We start from the raw sequence: 13,405 nt of genomic DNA on the forward strand, positions 1-13,405 counted from the left end.
GGGTGACCTCGGCTCACTGCAATCTTTGTCTCCCATGTTCAAGTGATTCTCGTGCCTCAGCCTCCTGAGTACCTGGAATTACAGGCGTGTGCAACCATGTCTGGCTAATCTTTGTATGTTTAGTAGAGACAGGGGTTCGCCATGTTGACCAGGCTAGTCTCAAATTCCTGGCCTCAAGTGATCCACTCTCCTTGGCCTCCCAAAGTGCTGGGATTACAGATGTGAGCCACAGTGCCAGCAGATTTTGCTACTTACTATTAATTAAGGACTCAGACTTTGTAACATTCCATGTAAATTAGTAGATTTGTGTCTAGCAGAGGTGTAAATAATTTCTGTCTGGTAGAAAAATAATGCCAAAGGTTACGATTTTATTGCCTTGCAGGATATTAACCAGCTTTATGTCTAACCTAGCAAACTTATTCTAACCTTTTTTTAAAGGACCATATAAATCCTAGTTCCCCAAGCAGTCCAGCTCTACTTTCTGATTTGTTCCCTTGCTAATTAATGAATTCAATAAATTTTAACCTTTTTGTTCCATATTTGTATGAAAGTCTAATTTTTTCAGTTTTCGAAATTATACTTTGATGAAGGCTATTGCATACCATGTTAGAGGTATGGAATTTATCCTTAAAAGAGGGGGAAAACTTTGAAGTATTTATGCACAAGAATGACATGATTATATTGGCATTTGGAAAGGTCATTTTTTCAGCAGTGTCTAAAAGGAGTGAGATAGTCATTCATGTGAAATTTAATTCTGAAAACCAGTGGACATTTGGTGGCAACAGTAGCAATAATAATTTCTGAACATCCTGGGAGCAGGTAGTAATTTATATGTGGAAATTTTATCAGGGACAGAATCAAGGAAGAATGGTATGTACACTGCAGTTTAGGAGGATGTCCTGCATATTAATATCTATTAACAACCACTATGGTAATCAGAGGCCATAAATATTGTAAGTAGATAAAAGAAGTTGTGCTCTAGGGTTACCATCAGAAGCACATTATCAATGTACCCATGGATATGCAGTTAGAAAAATGAGCCATCACTTGCCTTCAGCTGGGAAGAAAGCCAGTTTATCTGATGTGAAGCAATCTCTAATACCTTTTTTCTTCTCCTGGTATTCTCTAAACCCAAGAGGTGACAAAGAATAAGGAAACATCTTGGGAAGCTCAAATTCTCTGGGAACACTGTCTCTGGTCAGTGAAACCAGGGAAAGGAAGGAGACATACTATTCAAGTGCCTTTGTGTTTTAAACCATTGGAATGAATGCACTGGTGTTCTGCATACTGCTGTACCCGTTGTGTCACCCTCTGTGGAGGCACCATTCATATTGTAGACATTATAGATCTGGATAAGTATGCCTATTTTTGGTAGTTGTCAGTAAAATGTCTTGGATCAGGATTGCGTTTTTGCACAAAGGCACCAAATGGGCTAGGAGTGGCCTCGTGAATGATCAACTTTTTCACATGTATTTAAAAATGATAACAGGTCAGATTCCTAGGATTTGGGGGCTGGCATTCTGAAGTGTTTTTCTCATATTACTCATTATTGTACCACCGTTTCTCCCTTAAGATGGACCTATTTCTCCAAAGTTCTGGAAGGTAAGCAGAAGGCACAAATTCTTCACCCTAATGAGCGTGATCTTTCTGTTTTGTATTACTTTCACATTTAGAATCCTTTCTACAGATGATACTTGTCCACGTATCTATCTATCTATCTATCTATCTATCTATCTATCTATCTATCTATCTATCTATCTATCTATCTATCTAGAGTCTTGCTCTGTTGCCCAGGTTGGAGTGCAGTGGCACAATCTGGGCTCACTGCAACCTCCATCTCCTGGGTTTAAGCAATTCTCATGCCTCAGCCTCTGGAGTAGCTGGGATTATAGTCACGTGCTACCACGCTCTACTAAAATTTTGCATTTGTAGTAGAGACGGGGTTTTACCATGTTGGCCAGGCTGGTCTCGAAGTCCTGGCCTCAAGTAATCCACTCTCCTTGGCCTCCCACAGTGCTGGGATTTTAGGAGTGAGCCACCACGCCCAGCCACACTTGTCATTTTAAAAAGCTGCTTAGCATCTACTCTGCAGTTAAGACATGACTTTGAATTTAAGACATGACTTTGAATTTCCTTTGGGAAACCACTGTTTCCTCATTCTCAGCTATGTGGTTTAGATGGGACTGATTCTAAGGCTGAGCCCTGACTGGCCTAAGTCACCATCTTGGCCACTTGACTGGTTCAGCAAAGGGAATATATTCCAATCAGAACTAGTGAGACAGGAAGGTATTTTCTGGGGGTATTTTGCTGCCACACAGGGGAGAACCTGATGCTGCTGCAGGGAGAGCAGCTGGTATAGTATGAGAAGAAATTTAAAAACATAGAAAAAAAAGTCACCCATCGAGACAACATTTGAGGCTTGGATCACACTGATTCTGAAGCCAGCACTGCCTTTGGATATTGTGGTTATGTAAGCCAATGTAGTCCATCTCTTCTTCAAGCAATTTGAGGTTTTTTAGGGAGGTTGGTTTTGTCTTGTTTTGATTTTGGTCACATGAAACACACACATACATCTTTAACTAATCCATTGTATTTCTTATGTGATTTGGATTTATCCATTTTCAGACTAATGACTTAAAGGATGACTCCATGCTAAAGCAGATCATTTTAAAAGTAACTATTTGCTATTAAAAGCACTTAAGGTCAGGCGTGGTGGCTGATGCCTGTAATTCCAGCACTTCGGGAGGCCAAGGTGGGAGGATTGCTTGAGCCCAGGAATTCCAGAACAGCCTGGGCAACATAGGGAGACCTCGTCTCTCCAAAAAGTGTAAAAATTAGCTGGGTGTGGTGGCACACACCTGTAGTTCCAGCTACTCAGGAGGTTGAGCTGTGGGAGGTCAAGGTTGCAGTGAGCCATGATCGTGCCACTGCGCTCTAGCCTGGGTAACAAGCAAGATCCTGTCTCAAAAAAAAAAATAAAAGGGTGGGTGGTGTGGGGGAGGCACTTCAACACTTAACACAAATTGCTGACATGAGAGCCTCATATTTAATTTACAATTCCCTTTTTTTTCCTCTTAATCAGAAATGGTTACCCTGACTACTGTTTCTTGATGTTTTGCTTTGGATAAATGAACTGTAATATCATGCGTTTCACAGTATGGGTCCATTCAGGAGAAAGAACCACACCATAGGTGAAGTAGAGGAGGTTTTATATAAAGAAGTATTAACTATGCTAAAAGAGTAACAATAAGATACAAGAAAATGCTATATGGTGCCCTGGGCTGAGGGAAAGTACTAAAGGAAGCACAAACTTGAAAGAGGTTCACATCTCACTGGAGAAGGTATCGTTCAGCCCAGCGGGCAGCAGAGTGGTTTCCAATTCTGCTGAACCAAAGCCGGCCTGCAGCTGCTGGAAAGCAAAAGGCCACCTTCCAGAGGGCAGCCTGGGAGCTGGGCTTGGGTGAGCGTGGGAGTCTGCATGGGGACAGGAGCCCCTCAGGGCACATGGGCTGCACCGGAGCTTTGGTTTCCATGACAAGAGGGCCATGGAAAGGCTATCGCCAGGCTGAGGCTGTATTGTCACAGAGGGACTGAATCCTGGGCTGGGGTAGGCTCTACTGGATGTCCCGGGACCCATATAACTGACCCCTGGCTCACTCGGGAAATGACAGGAGAGTCGCTTCCTCCTGCAGTTTCCTCCAGCGCCCTGTACAGAGAAGTTTAATGAACATCATGCCCTACTTCAAGAAGAAACGCTTAAAAGAATCCTAGGCTGATCCCAGAGCATATACTGAAGGTTGCATTCAGAGCTGAGAAGCAGTAAATTGTTTTTTCCAAGAATACAGCTCTGTCTAATTCATTAGGGACTGTTTGTGGGGAAAGAATGACAGAAGTTGCCTCATCTTACATACTCAAATTCTGAGTTGGGTTAAGGGTTTCCTGAAGGGGTGAACTTAGTCTAGGCAGGTGTCCGCTAGAGTGTTCTATGTACTAGTATGAAGCAGAAAAAAATGGAGATATGCTGTGCCGAGCAAAGTGGTAAGATCGACTTCCTGTTGGACACTGCAGAGCTTTAATACGCTAGTGTATAATGACTTCTCTTCAAATTAATCAAACTGATAACCCTTTTTCCTTCAGAGTTATGTACCCGTTGCCTATAGCAGTTTTTTTTTCCTCAAAATTCCCACATCTTCCCACATTCTCTTCTTACAATGTGATATTAAAACTCTTCCCATGGAGAATTTGGATCTGTTTTTCTTCCTCTGAAATTTGGGTGAGCATATGACTGTGTTGGAAGCGATACTACATGGCTTCCAAGGTTAGATTATAAAAGACAAAAGAGCTTCTGCCTGGTTCTCTTGGGACAATTGTTCTTGGAACCTAGCCAGCATGCTTTCAGGAGCCTAAGCAGTCACATGCAGGTTTTATGTCCAAAAGGCCCAGCTGTAGTCCCGACCAACAGCCAGAATCAATCACCATACACGTGAGTGAGTAAGTGTTCAGTTGATTCCAGCTCCCAGCCATTGAGTCGATCCCAACTTCCAGGTCTTCCCAGTCAAGGCCTCCGACACTGTGCAGCCGAGGCAAGCCAGCCATACGAAGTCCGTCCCAATTCCTGGGCCTGTAGGATCCATGAGCATAATACAATGGTTGTTCTTTGAAGCCACGAAGTTTAGCCTGGATTGTTACACAGTGATAATGACTGGACCACACCCTGTAGGAAAGCCTTTCTTGCAAATCCCAGCTGTGTTACAGTTTTGTCCCATCCTTCAATCCTTCTTTTCACTAATAGCCGGCTGTCCACTGGCTAGACCAGATATCCACTGCTCTACCAAAACGATTGCCAGTGTGCTGTGGCTCTGTGAGCAAATTCTTCTCCTCTGTGTGACCCATACTGACCCGGGCCCTTTCCAGATTCTTCTCCATAGTGCAAGATATGTTCTCATTAGGTCTGGAGAGGAGAGGATGCTTGACTTAGCCCAGGTTGTTTACCCTTAGGTTTGTGTTTTGGTCACAAAGTGTAAAGAAGCGAGTCTGAGCATAGCCAGTTCTGTTTCTTCTCTTTCAGAGTGACTGCGCAATGGGGTATTAGCCCTCCCCAGGAGAACTTCTCCTCCTTCTTCCCCCTCCTCCTCTTCCCTTTCCCCCTTCGTTTTCCTCTCTCCTTCGCCTTCCTCTTCTTCTCCTCCTGTTCCTCTTCTTCACTCCCTCCTGCTTCTTAAGCAGTTACCAGAAGCCAGGCACAGCAACATAACTAGGTATGAGCAGTGCTGTCATCCCCTGGTTGGTGCTGTTCGTGTTCCTTATCCCTGTGGATCCCTTTACCATTTCCCTGCACGCAGGTTCCCCAGCCAGCACCTGCGTCTCTGGTTTCTTTGTCCTAGAATGGTTCTTGGGCTGCCTAGTTGCAAATGCCTGGCAGTTTACATACCTCCCTCCCCCAGTAGCCCTAAACCCTTGTGGAACTAAACCAAAACTTTCCTCTATGGGATCTGGCTTGATATAGCACTTTAGCTTGGCCCTCTTCCCTTCCCTGTCTCCCGGGACTATTTCCTGATATGTCACTTGTGCATGAATCCTATTCTCGGGTATATTTCTGAGAAATTCAGCTGAAGACATTTCTATTTAATAGTCAGGGAAACTGAGAAGTAGATTGCACAATCTCTGTAAACAAAAATAAGTGATTGACGTTGAGATTTTAACCTGGCTTCCTTTAGATCTCAAATCTGCTTACCTGCTCATTACTCAATACTGCTTCATGAAAGAATGCAGCCATTTAACACCTAGGTCTCTCCCCAGTACGGCTATAGGCAAAGCACTGCTAGGAAGAGCCAGCCATGACAAGTCAGCTGCGTGTTTATCCACCACCCCACAGTTCTGTAAAGTGAAGCCTTTGAGAGCAGATCGTGCTATGTTGAAGTTTGCAGCCCCACAACACGATTATGCTCATGACTGTGCAATTTGGACAGGGTGTGGTGGGGAAGGAAAGGAAGTCTCTGTTCCATGTGGTGTCAGCTGCAGGCCTCAACTGGGGAAAATCTGCTTCTATGATGGCTCAGTCAGGCTGTCAAGTCGGTGCTGTCAACTAGACAATCAGCCAGGGCTGAGGCTAGAGGGGTCTCTCTAGGTGGGTCTCTCCGTGTGGCTTCTCATAGCAGCAGAGCCAGGTTCCAAGGACAAGCCATCCCCAAAGAGAGCCAGGAGGAAGCTGGGTGGCTTCTGTGGGCTGGGCTCAGACGTCAGATAGTATAACTTCTGCCCTTCTCTACTGATGGAGGCAGTCACAAAGGCCCACCCAGTTTTTTCAGGGGATGGGGACAACCGTAGACTCCACCTCTTGTTCGGGAGTGGCCAGGTTCTGGAAAAACACGTGTGATGGGAAATATGACTGTGGCCATTTTTTGGAAGCGCAATCTGCCACCCAGGTATCATGTTCATTCCCTTAAGTTAGCTTCTGCCAGGCATGGAAGACACGGGCATCAATAATTCTCAGGTTCCCAGCTTCAGCTCCGTCATCCCAGAGGAATGCCCTTTTTGCCTTTGGCCCAGTTTGGGTTGCATCTTTGTTCCAATTGCTGTGGTACGAGATTGGATAATGTTATTGGTTTATCTGGAGTTGGGGCCCTACCTCTGCCAATCCCTGTGGCTTAGGGTGTGAGATCTGAAAGCAGATGGCTCTAAACAAGAGGATAAGAACAGGTTGAGGGTGAGGAGTAGAGCCAGAAGAAGGGGGGTGTCCTGTCCTGAGCAGACACATTAATAGCTATCCACCATAGGCAAGAGACCGTGACCTTAAGACATGCGGTCTTGGAGGCATTGCTCATAAAGACTGCTCTTCCCTCCCCTCCTCCGGGCGACCAAGAATGTGGCTCCTCGGATAAATGGGCTCCCGGCCTGCCATCCCAAGGGAGGACTTGTATTACTTTATAGACCCAATTCTGCCAATGTAGCTAGGGGTTTAGGTGGAAGTTGTGGAGATTTATGATTAAAGAAACAAACCCAGCAGGTTTAGCAATAAATGGGATCCATTTCTTCTTGGAAGTTTCTGCTCTGAGAAGGTGTAAAGTTGTAAGTTTTATGATCCTTGATGGCGGCAGTCAACTCACATATGTTTCTCAGAACAATCTCTTTGGTTGAATGCTTCGTATTTTTGTTTTATTTTGTTTGAAATTATTATTTATGGCCGGGCGCGGTGGCTCAAGCCTGTAATCCCAGCACTTTGGGAGGCCGAGACGGGCGGATCATGAGGTCAGGAGATCGAGACCATCCTGGCTAACACGGTGAAACCCCGTCTCTACTAAAAAATACAAAAAACTAGCCGGGCGCGGTGGCGGGCGCCTGTAGTCCCAACTACTCGGGAGGCTGAGGCAGGAGAATGGCGTGAACCCGGGAGGCGGAGCTTGCAGTGAGCTGAGATCCGGCCACTGCACTCCAGCCTGGGCGGCAGAGCGAGACTCCGTCTCAAAAAAAAAAAAAAAAAAAAAAAAAAAAATTATTATTTATTTAAATGGACGGATATCATTGTATGTTTTTTTTTTTTATCATGTACAAGATGATGTTTTGAAGTGCATATCTATTGTGGAATGGTTAATCTAGCTAATTAACAAAGGAGCCCTTCAGATTTTGAAGGCCAGCATTGGCCCTAAAAAACAAGAAGTGCTTGAGACCACCTGAATAAAATTTAGATTTTGGGAGGCCAAATATTCAAGACCTTTTGTAATCTGGATCCAGCTAAAAAATGATAGCCTTTATTTCCACTACCGATTTAAGCTTCAACAAGTAGAATTTAACATAAGGTTTTAAAAACCAGGCACAGTGGCTCATGCCTGTAGTCCTAGCTCCTCAGAAGGCTGAAGTGGGGTGAATCCCTTGAGCCTAGGAGTTCAAGGCCAGACGAGGCAACAAGTGACATCCCATCTCCCAAAACCAAATAAATAAAAATAAAATAATGTCTTAAATATTCCTTTTCTTTTTCTTTTTTTTTTTGAGACAGAGTCTCATTCTGTCACCCGGGCTGGAGTGCAGTGGCACGATCTCGGCTCCACCTCCTGTGTTCAAGCAATTCTCCTGCCTCAGCCTCCTGAGTAGCTGGGATTACAGACATGCGCCACCATGCCTGGCTAATTTTTGTATTTTTAGTAGAGACGGGGTTTCACCATGTTGGCCAGTCTGGTCTCAAACTCCTGACCTCAAGTGATCTGCCTGTCTCAGTCTCCCAAAGTGCTGGAATTATAGGCCTGAGCCACCGCCTCTGGCGTAAATGTTTCTTAATACTTTTATTTTCACCTTGGGTGGTTTCCTCGGAAATGGATTATAGATACTTTTTGTTTGTTTTCTTCCTTTTTTTATATAATTGAGGAAACCCAAGAAACATAATTCTGGGGGACATAAAATTCCTAACTCAACAGGATCCCCTCAAAGTCATCAGGTGCTGCTGGAACATGTCTGTGGAAGAGAACACGCTGCTGTAAGAGGCTGTCCATCTTCCAACCCCCGCCAGTCCTCACTGTGAGAAGGGTATTACATTAAAGCCAAATCTGCCTCTCTCTCATCCAGCCGTGCATTTCTGGGCTCTGGACCAAGAAGCACAATTCTACTTCTTCCCATGACCGCCTTCTGGATATTTTAAGATGTTATCAGGTTCATTACACATGTTCAGCCCAGACTTTCTGTGGCCTAAGTTAGTCGTACCCAGAATCCAAACCCCACACCATTCTGACTGTCCTCCTCAAGATGGATCTTCATTTTGAATGTTCCCTCTGAAAGGGGAGTGCTGTACTGAATATGGTGTTTCTTCATTCTTTCATCAACTAGGCATTGAGCACCTAAGTAGGGGGCTGGCACTGCTTGTCATCCAGGGTTCTAGAAGAGCACAGGACAGATGCAATACCTGCCTCATGAAGTGTGTCGTATCTCGAAGGAGCTGGACATGCAGAGTGTCAGGTGTTGGGGAGCTGGGTATGCAGAGTGCCAGGTGCCGCTTTGATTTTTCCTGACCACCTCTTTCGTCCTATTCATGCTGCCTAAAACTGTATTATCGTATTTGATTTCCACAACAAACCATGTGCCATACAAACTGGGACAATGCCAGGCACCTGTCGTCCCATACCTGTGCAGTTGTATTTATTTTATACATAAATACAGCTGTCATTTCCCTTTTATCTTGTTGGCTACACCTCAGGATTCTGATCTGTGGAAATCATTTAAATATTGATTATGCCATCTCTTTTATTTGCCATTTCTTTGAGTTTGGGATCATTTGCAAAGTTGATAAGCATGGATTTTAAGGTTTTTGCTTTTAAATTAATTGTTGATTTTTTTTCAAAATGTGAAGGACAGAGGAATAAACAGTACCACACTAGTTCAAAAAGTCTCAATAAAATACTTGAATGAACAGCTAGCTGTGAAGAATAAGGTCTAACGTTTTATACCAGTGTAGGATGACTACAGTTAATAATAATATATTATACAGGCCAGGCGAGGTGGCGCACGCCTAAAATCCCAGCACTTTGGGAGGCCGAGGCAGGGCGAATCACTTAAGGTCAGGAGTTCGAGACCAGCCTGGCCAACATGGTGAAACCCCGTCTCTACTGAAAATACAAAAATTAGCCAGGTGTGGTGGTGCATGACTGTAATCTCAACTACTCAGGAGGCCAAGACATGAGAATTGCTTGAACTCGGGAGGCGGAGGCTGCAGTGAGCCGAGATCATGCCATTGCACTCCAGCCTGGGCAACAGAGTGAGACTCTGTCTCAAAAAAAAAAAAAAAAAGAAAAGAAAACAAAACAAACAAAAACCCCCACAAACCCAATAATATTTTATACAGTTTCAAACGGCTAGATAACTAGAAGGAGGATATCGAATGATTCCAACACAAAGGAATCATAACTGTTTGAGCTGATGGATACACTAATTATGCTGATCTCATCATTGTACATTAAATGTATGGAAACATGTCTATGCACCCCATGAATATGTACAGTTATTATTTGTCAATTAAAAAAATAAATACTTGAAAGAATGAATATGTACTTTTCCCTGAAATTTTTAAAATCTGCTTTTCTAAAGTCACATTTACTATTCTCCAAATCAATTGATCACTTTTTTCCAAAAGGTTCCTGGCATTTCAGTGTAACCAGACTGGTTGTAGTTACCTGTTATTTAGAGGATTGTACAAATTACCATACGCCCACTAATCCTCCCCTTACCCCTCTGGAAAGGAAAACTGGGTTATTTGAATGCAATGTTCAATTTACTTTTGGTTGTGCCAAATAGGATAGCCTTTAAAAAATGATCTGAAGGGCCGGGCGCGGTGGCTCAAGCCTGTAATCCGAGCACTTTGGGAGGCCGAGACGGGCGGATCACGAGGTCAGGAGATCGAGACCATCCTGGCTAACACAGTGAAACCCCGTCTCTACTAAAAAATACAAAAAACTAGCCGGGCGAGGTGGCAGGCGCCTGTAGTCCCAGCTACTCGGGAGGCTGAGGCAGGAGAATGGCGTAGACCCGGGAGGCGGAGCTTGCAGTGAGCTGAGATCCGGCCACTGCACTCCAGCCTGGGCAACAGAGCGAGACTCCGTCTCAAAAAAAAAAAAAAAAAAAAAAAAAAATGATCTGAAGTCCAAAAAGACATCTGCTGCACCCTTTTGTTGGTAATTTTAAAACCCTGGGCTAGCCAGGAAGATTCTATTTTTATGCTCATTGTTGAGAGAATCAGGTAACAACAGGAAAACAACCCTACAGAGTGAAATCAGATAATCCCAGACAATGGGTTATCTGGCCACTGCCACAGAGCTTCTGGTCCAGCCTGCAGGGAGCTAATGGTCTTCTCACAACCCTGGAGCAAGTTCCGGTTCCAAAGGCTTCACGGAGCAGAAGTTGGAGCCGTATCAAGCAGGCCCCTGATTTATGAGGGTAAGTAAGACAGGAGAATAAACATGGCTCCTGCCTGTGCTGAGCCAGGCTGTGTCATGGGGTTGAGGCGTGTGTGCCTCTGTGTGTGTGGGCGTCCCTCACGGGCACAGACGTGGCTGCCCAGGATTTTTGCAGCATGTAGTGTTGGTGAGGTAAAATTCTGAAACCAAAGATTGTTTATAATCTTGCTGTTACAGGGACTGACAGATTTTTTTTATTATCAAAATTGAAACTTCTTTATGTCTCCCAGGAAGTGTGTGGACTCCTCATGCACCACGGTGTGTGGGAGTGGATTCGGCTTTGTCGGCCTGGAGAACAAGCAGTCTGGAAATACTTAGAGAAATTAGATGTGCAAATATGTACCTGACAGCCCAGTATTCTCCTCTCCTGGATATATGACCCAGAAAATCTCATTCCTAGGTACATGAGGACACCTGGAAAACAACATTCATTGCGGCATCCCGTGTGATAGAGGAGTTGCAGGCAACCTAAGGTGTCCCTCATTGGGAGAGTAGGAAAGTACACTGTTGAAGAGAGGCAGACACTTGGACCAGATGGAAGCAATGAACTCAAGGTACGTCCATAATATAGACAGACTTTGAAAACATGATGTTGAATGATAATACTTTGTATTATTATCATTTTATTTCTTTTATTTTTTATTTATTTTATAGTAGAGGGGGATCTAGAATTGTGCAGCTTGATGTGTGGTCCACTGTCCACAGCCTCAGAATCCCCAGGCAACCTGTTACAAATGTTAACTCTCAGGCCCCATGCAGACCTGCTGAATCAGACTCTCTGGTCCAGGAATCTGTGTTTTCTCCAGATCATCCTGATGCAGCTAAAGCTGGGTTACATTTACATACACTTAAAATGCATACATATACTAAGTTGTGCTCTGTATTTTTCAAAGGTAGGGTCATAGTTAAGGAAATACTACACATTATAATGAGTGCTGTTGGGGAGAAGGGTGGAACAGAAATGCAGGACAGAGACCGGGCGCGGTGGCTCACACCTGTAATCCCAGCACTTTGGGAGATTGAGGTGGGCGGATCACCTGAGGCCAGGAGTTCAAGACCAGCATGACCAACATGGTGAAAATTCGTCTCTATTAAAAGTACAAAAATTAGCCAGGCATGGTGGTGTGCACCTGTAATCTCAGGTACTTGGGAATCCTGGAGGCAGAGGTTGCAGTAAGCCAAGATCGCACCACTGCACTCCAGCCTGGGTGACAGAGGGAGACCCTTTCTTAAAAAAAAAAAAAAAATAGAAAAAGAAAAAAAGAAACACAGAACAGAGATGAAGGGGGAAAATCCAATAAAATAAAATACATATAAAAATGAGGCACAGCGCAGGCAGAGATGATAGTAAGTGATAAACTGAATCATAAAAGAACTTAATTCTGTAACTGATGTTAAAAATATTTGCCTGGTTCAGAAAATCCCAAAGAAAACTGGCATGCATTTGTAGTCCCAGCTACACAGGAGGCTGAAGTAGGAGGGTGGCTTAATGCCAGGAGTTCGAGATCAGCCTGGGCAACAGAGCAAGACTCTGTCTCTGAAAAAATAAAAATTAAAAAAAAAAAAAGAAAAAGAAGGTAGGAAGGAAGAAAGAAAGGAAAAAGAAAAAAGAGAAAGAAAGAAAAAGAAGGACAAGAAAAGAAGAGAAAAGCTGGAGAAAGAATTAGGACTTCAGATCCAGGGGAAATATTTTTTGCACATTATTTGAAGTCCACTGACTCTGCTCCGGCCAGCAGAGGTATATTCAGTGAGTCAAACTGCCTATGTATGAACAGAAAATCAGTTCCTTCTGCTCCCCATTAACAAATATTTACGGAACATCAGTTTAAGGGAATGTCAAATTATTAGCTTGCCCAAGATGTCCTCATCTCGTATTCTGGCCCTAGAGGATTACCTGATTTTAAGAGACCCGTAAGTCAGGTGCAAGGATGTAGTTGGAAAAAAACACAGTCTCTCTAGTAACCATTTAGCCTACAGACCACGTAGGACATATTCAGAGAATCAGGTCTGAGGAGGCTTCAGCCCACCCAACAAGAAAGTGGAAATGACCACAAAAAGGCCAACTTTTCTCCTGTTTGTTTTTTTTTCCTTTGTTTGAGACTCTTACTTCTGACTGCTGGGAAAAGCTGAGTGGTGGCTTCACTTGGCTGAGACCTTATTAGGGAATTAAGGTGCCGGAGGAACAGAGACACCTCATGGGTGGACAGGTTGGCATGGTGCTGACAAGGGGTCCTGTGTGTCCCGGGGCACACCAGCCGCTGGCTCATCTGAATGCCCTCTCAGTGGTGAGGAGTTGAGTGGCCATCTGAGGTGGCTGACGGTGACAGGTCCACAGCCTGGGAGTGGAGAGGGCTGGGGTCTCACTGGGTTCTGGAAAGGGAGACCACACCATCACCATTTATCATCCAAACTGTGGCACTTTGAAAAAACCCTAATTACTTCTATGTGTATTTCCTAAACCTAAGGACATT

General features: G+C 44.2%; 1 long non-coding RNA gene across 3 annotated transcripts in view; it reads left to right on the top strand.

Moving 5' to 3' along the window:
* LOC126948075 (uncharacterized) overlaps positions 1 to 13,405 on the top strand; it is a 70,409-nt gene that overhangs the window by 32,630 nt on the left and 24,374 nt on the right. For all 3 annotated transcript variants that reach the window (XR_007723329.1, XR_007723330.1, XR_007723331.1), the window contains exon 4: positions 11,335 to 11,488. This is a non-coding gene — a long non-coding RNA (uncharacterized LOC126948075). The remainder of the gene's footprint in view (positions 1 to 11,334; positions 11,489 to 13,405) is intronic.

This window comes from Macaca thibetana, chromosome 2 (assembly GCF_024542745.1).
Source record: "Macaca thibetana thibetana isolate TM-01 chromosome 2, ASM2454274v1, whole genome shotgun sequence".
Classification (NCBI taxonomy): Eukaryota; Metazoa; Chordata; class Mammalia; order Primates; family Cercopithecidae; genus Macaca; species Macaca thibetana.